The sequence below is a fragment of the Triticum aestivum genome, chromosome 6A, assembly GCF_018294505.1.
Source record: "Triticum aestivum cultivar Chinese Spring chromosome 6A, IWGSC CS RefSeq v2.1, whole genome shotgun sequence".
Taxonomy (NCBI): domain Eukaryota; kingdom Viridiplantae; phylum Streptophyta; class Magnoliopsida; order Poales; family Poaceae; genus Triticum; species Triticum aestivum.
Window position 1 is genome coordinate 37207347 of NC_057809.1, and position 5931 is coordinate 37213277.

Here is a 5931-nt window from a genome sequence, read left to right on the forward strand (position 1 = left end):
GATCAACGAGCTAGTCAACTAGAGGCTTACTAGGGACATGTTGGTGTCTATGTATTCACACATGTATTACGATTTCCGGATAACACAATTATAGCATGAATAAAAGACAATTATCATGAACAAGGAAATATAATAATAATACTTTTATTATTGCCTCTAGGGCATATTTCCAACAGTCTCCCACTTGCACTAGAGTCAATAATCTAGTTACATTGTGATGAATCGAACACCCATGGAATTCTGGTGTTGATCATGTTTTGCTCTAGGGAGAGGTTTAGTCAATGGATCTGCTACATTCAGATCCGTATGTACTTTACAAATATCTATGTCTCCATCTTGAACATTTTCACGAATGGAGTTGAAGCGACGCTTGATGTGCCTGGTCTTCCTGTGAAACCTAGGCTCCTTGGCAAGTGCAATAGCTCCAGTGTTTTCACAGAAGAGTTTGATCGGCCCCGACGCATTGGGTATGACTCCTAGGTCGGTGATGAACTCCTTCACCCAAATTGCTTCATGCGCTGCCTCCGAGGCTGCCATGTACTCCGCTTCACATGTAGATCCCGCCACGACGCTCTGCTTGCAACTGCACCAGCTTACTGCCCCACCATTCAAAATATACACGTATCCGGTTTGTGACTTAGAGTCATCCAGATCAGTGTCGAAGATAGCATCGACGTAACCCTTTACGACAAGCTCTTCGTCACCTCCATAAACGAGAAACATTTCCTTAGTCCTTTTCAGGCAATTCAGGATATTCTTAACCGCTGTCCAGTGTTCCTTGCCGGGATTACTTTGGTACCTTCCTACCAAACTTACGGCAAGGTTTACATCAGGTCTGGTACACAGCATGGCATACATAATAGACCCTATGGCTGAGGCATAGGGGATGACACTCATCTCTTCTATATCTTCTGCCGTGGTCGGACATTGAGCTGAGCTCAAGTTCACACCTTGCAACACACGCAAGAACCCCTTCTTAGACTGATCCATATTGAACTTTTTCAATATGTTATCAAGGTATGTGCTTTGTGAAAGACCTATGAGGTGTCTTGATCTATCTCTATAGATCTTGATGCCTAATATATAAGCAGATTCTCCAAGGTCCTTCATTGAAAAACTCTTATTCAAGTGGGCCTTAATGCTGTCCAAAAGTTCTATATCATTTCCCATCAAAAGTATGTCATCTACAAATAATATGAGAAATGCTACAGAGCTCCCACTCACTTTCTTGTAAACGCAGGCTTCTCCATAAGTCTGCATAAACCCAAACGCTTTGATCATCTCATCAAAGCGAATGTTCCAACTCCGAGATGCTTGCACCAGCCCATAAATCGAGCGTTGGAGCTTGCACACCTTGTCAGCATTCTTAGGATCGACAAAACCTTCTGGCTGCATCATATACAATTCTTCCTTAAGGAAACCATTAAGGAATGCCGTTTTGACGTCCATTTGCCATATCTCATAATCATAGAATGCGGCAATTGCTAACATGATTCGGACGGACTTCAGCTTCGCTACGGGTGAGAAAGTCTCATTGTAGTCAACCCCTTGAACTTGTCGATAACCCTTAGCGACAAGCCTAGCTTTATAGATGGTCACATTACCATCCGCGTCTGTCTTCTTCTTAAAGATCCATTTATTTTCTATGGCTCGCCGATCATCGGGCAAGTCAGTCCAAGTCCATACTTCGTCTTCATACATGGATCCTATCTCGGATTTCATGGCTTCCAGCCATTTGTCAGAATCCGGGCCCTCCATTGCTTCTTCATAGTTCGAAGGTTCATCGTTGTCTAACAACATGATTTCCAAGACAGGGTTGCCGTACCACTCTGGTGCGGAACGTGTCCTTGTGGACCTACGAAGTTCAGTAGCAACTTGATCTGAAGTTTCATGATCATCATCATTAACTTCCTCTCTAGTCGGTGCAGGCACCTCAGGAACATTTTCTTGAGTTGCGCCACTTTCCGTTTCAAGAGGTAATACTTCATCAAGTTCTACTTTCCTCCCACTTACTTCTTTCGAGAGAAACTCTTTCTCTAGAAAGGATCCATTATTGGCAACAAAGATCTTTCCTTCGGATCTGAGGTAGAAGGTATACCCAATGGTTTCTTTAGGGTATCCTATGAAGACGCATTTTTCCGACTTGGGTTCAAGCTTTTCAGGTTGAAGTTTCTTGACATAAGCATCGCATCCCCAAACTTTTAGAAACGACAGCTTAGGTTTCTTTCCAAACCATAATTCATACGGTGTCGTCTCAACGGATTTCGACGGAGCCCTATTTAAAGTGAATGCGGCAGTCTCTAAAGCATAGCCCCAAAATAATAGCAGTAAATCGGTAAGAGACATCATAGATCGCACCATATCTAATAGAGTGCGATTACGACGTTCGGAACTATTCCACATTTTCTTAAGTGTGTGCCAAATTCGTGACTCAAGTATTCTCCCCCACGATCTGATCGCAAGAACTTGATTTTCCTGTCACGTTGATTCTCAACCTCACTCTGAAATTCCTTGAACCTTTCAAAGGTCTCAGACTTGTGTTTCATTAAATAGACATACCCATATCTACTCAAGTCATCAGTGAGGGTGAGAACATAACGATAGCCACCGCGAGCCTCAACACTCATTTGACCGCACACATCAGTATGTATGATTTCCAATAAGTTGGTTGCTCACTCCATTGTTCCTGAGAACGGAGTCTTGGTCATTTTACCTATGAGGCATGGTTCACATGTGTCAAATGATTCGTAATCAAGAGACTCTAAAAGTCCATCTGCATGGAGCTTCTTCATGCGTTTGACACCTATGTGACCAAGGCGGCAGTGCCACAAGTATGTGGGACTATCATTATCAACTTTACATCCTTTGGTATTCACACTATGAATATGTGTAGCACTACGCTCGAGATTCATTAAGAATAAACCATTCACCATTGGAGCATGACCATAAAACATATCTCTCATATAAATAGAACAACCATTATTCTCAGATTTGAATGAGTAGCCATCTCGAATTAAACGAGATCCTGATACAATGTTCATGCTCCAAGCTGGCACTAAATAACAATTATTGAGGTTTAAAACTAACCCTGTAGGTAAATGTAGAGGTAGCGTGCCGACGGCGATCACATCGACCTTGGAACCATTCCCGACGTGCATCGTCACCTCGTCCTTCGCCAGTCTCCGCTTATTCCGCAGCTCCTGCTTTGAGTTACAAATGTGAGCAACTGCACCGGTATCGAATACCCAGGAGCTACTACGAGTATTGGTAAGGTACACATCAATTACATGTATATCACATATACCTTTCGTGATGACGGCCTTCTTGTCCGCTAAGTATTTGGGGCAGTTCCGCTTCTAGTGACCATTTCCCTTGCAATAAAAGCACTAAGTCTCGGGCTTGGGGTCCATTCTTTGGCTTCTTCCCGGCAGCTTGCTTACCGGGCGCGGCAACTCCCATGCCGTCCTTCTTGAAGTTCTTCTTACCCTTGCCTTTCTTGAACTTAGTGGTTTTATTCACCATCAATACTTGATGTTCCTGTTTGAATTCTACCTCTGCAGATTTCAGCATTACAAATACTTCAGGAATGGCCTTTTCCATCCCCTGCATATTGAAGTTCATCACAAAGCTCTTGTAGCTCGGTGGAAGCGACTGAAGGACTCTGTCAATGACCGCATCATCCGGGAGATTAACTCCCAGCTGAGTCAAGCGGTTATGTAACCCAGACATAGTGAGTATGTGCTCACTGACAGAACTGTTTTCTTACATCTTACAGCTGAAGAACTTGTCGGAGACTTCATATCTCTCGACCCGGGCATGAGCTTGAAAAACCATTTTCAGCTCTTCGAACATCTCATATGCTCCGTGTCTCTCAAAACGCTTTTGGAGCCCCGGTTCTAAGCTGTAAAGCATGCCGCACTGAACGAGGGAGTAATCATCGGAACGTGTCTGCCAAGCGTTCATAACGTCTTGTTCTACAGGGAGAGCAGGTGCTTCACCTAGCGGTGCTTGTAGGACATAATCTTTCTTGGCAGCTATGAGGATGATCCTCAGGTTCCGGACCCAGTCCATATAGTTGCTGCCATCGTCTTTCAGCTTGGTTTTCTCTAGGAACGCATTGAAGTTGAGGACAACGGTGGCCATTTGATCTACAAGACATGTTGTAAAGGTTTTAGACTAAGTTCATGATAATTAAGTTCATCTAATCAAATTATTCAATGAACTCCCACTCAGATAGACATCCCACTAGTCATCTAAGTATAACATGATCCGAGTTAACTAGGCCGTGTCCGATCATCACGTGAGACGGACTAGTCAACGTCGGTGAACATCTTCGTGTTGATCGTATCTTCTATACGACTCATGCTCGACCTTTCGGTCTTCCGTGTTCCGAGGCCATGTCTGTACATGCTAGGCTCGTCAAGTCAACCTAAGTGTTTGCATGTGTAAATCTGTCTTACACCCGTTGTATGTGAACGTTGGAATCTATCACACCCGATCATCACGTGGTGCTTCGAAACAATGAACTGTCGCAACGGTGCACAGTTAGGGGGAACACTTTCTTGAAATTATTATGAGGGATCATCTTATTTACTACCGTCGTTCTAAGTAAACAAGATGTAAAACATGATAAACATCACATGCAATCAAATAATAATAGTGACATGATATGGCCAATATGACATAGCTCCTTTGATCTCCATCTTGGGGCTCCATGATCATCTTGTCACCGGCATGACACCATGATCTCCATCATCGTGTCTCCATGAAGTTGCTCGCCAACTATTACTTCTACTACTATGGCTAACACGTTTAGCAATAGAGTAAAGTAATTTACATGGCGTTTCTCAGTGACATGCAGGTCATACAAAAAATAAAGACAACTCCTATGGCTCCTGCCGGTTGTCATACTCATTGACATGCAAGTCGTGATTCCTATGACAAGAACAGGATCTCATACATCACATATATCATTCATCATTCATCACAACTTTGGCCATATCACATCACAAAACACTTGCTGCAAAAACAAGTTAGACGTCCTCTAATTGTTGTTGCAAGTTTTACGTGGCTGCAAGAGGGTTCTAGCAAGAACGTTTTCTTACCTAAGTTAAAGCCACAACGTGATTTGTCAACTTCTATTTACCCTTCATAAGGATCCTTTTCGTCGAATCCGCTCCAACTAAAGTGGGGGAGACAGACACCCGCCAGCCACCTTATGCAACTAGTGCATGTTAGTCGGTGGAACCGGTCTCACGTAAGCGTACGTGTAAGGTTGGTCCGGGCCGCTTCATCCCACAATACCGCTGAAGCAAAATAAGACTAGTAGCAGCAAGAAAGTTGACAACATCTACGCCCACAACAAATTGTGTTCTACTCGTGCAAAGAGAACTACGCATAGACCTAGCTCATGATGCCACTGTTGGGGAACGTTGCAGAAAACAAAAAATTTCCTATGGTTTCACCAAGATCCATCTATGAGTTCATCTAGCAATGAGTGATCGGATTGCATCTACATACCTTTGTAGATCGCGAGCGGAAGCGTTCAAGAGAACGGGGATGAGGGAGTCGTACTCGACGTGATCCAAATCACCGGAGATCCTAGCGCCGAACGGACGGCACCTCCGCGTTCAACACACGTACAGTCAGCGTGACGTCTCCTCCTTCTTGATCTAGCAAGGGGGAAGGAGAGGTTGATGAAGATCCAGCAACACGACGGCGTGGTGGTGGATGCAGCAGTCACCGCAGCAGGGCTTCGTCGTTCTTCTGCAAGAGGGAGAGGTGTAGCAGGGGAGAGGGAGGCGCCAAGAGTCAAGGGTGCGTCTGCCCCTCCCTCCCCCCTTTATATAGGCTCCCCAAAGGGGGGCGCCGGCCCTAGGAGATGGGATCTCCTAGGGGGGCGCCGGCCAAGGGTGGAGTGGCCCCCAAGGC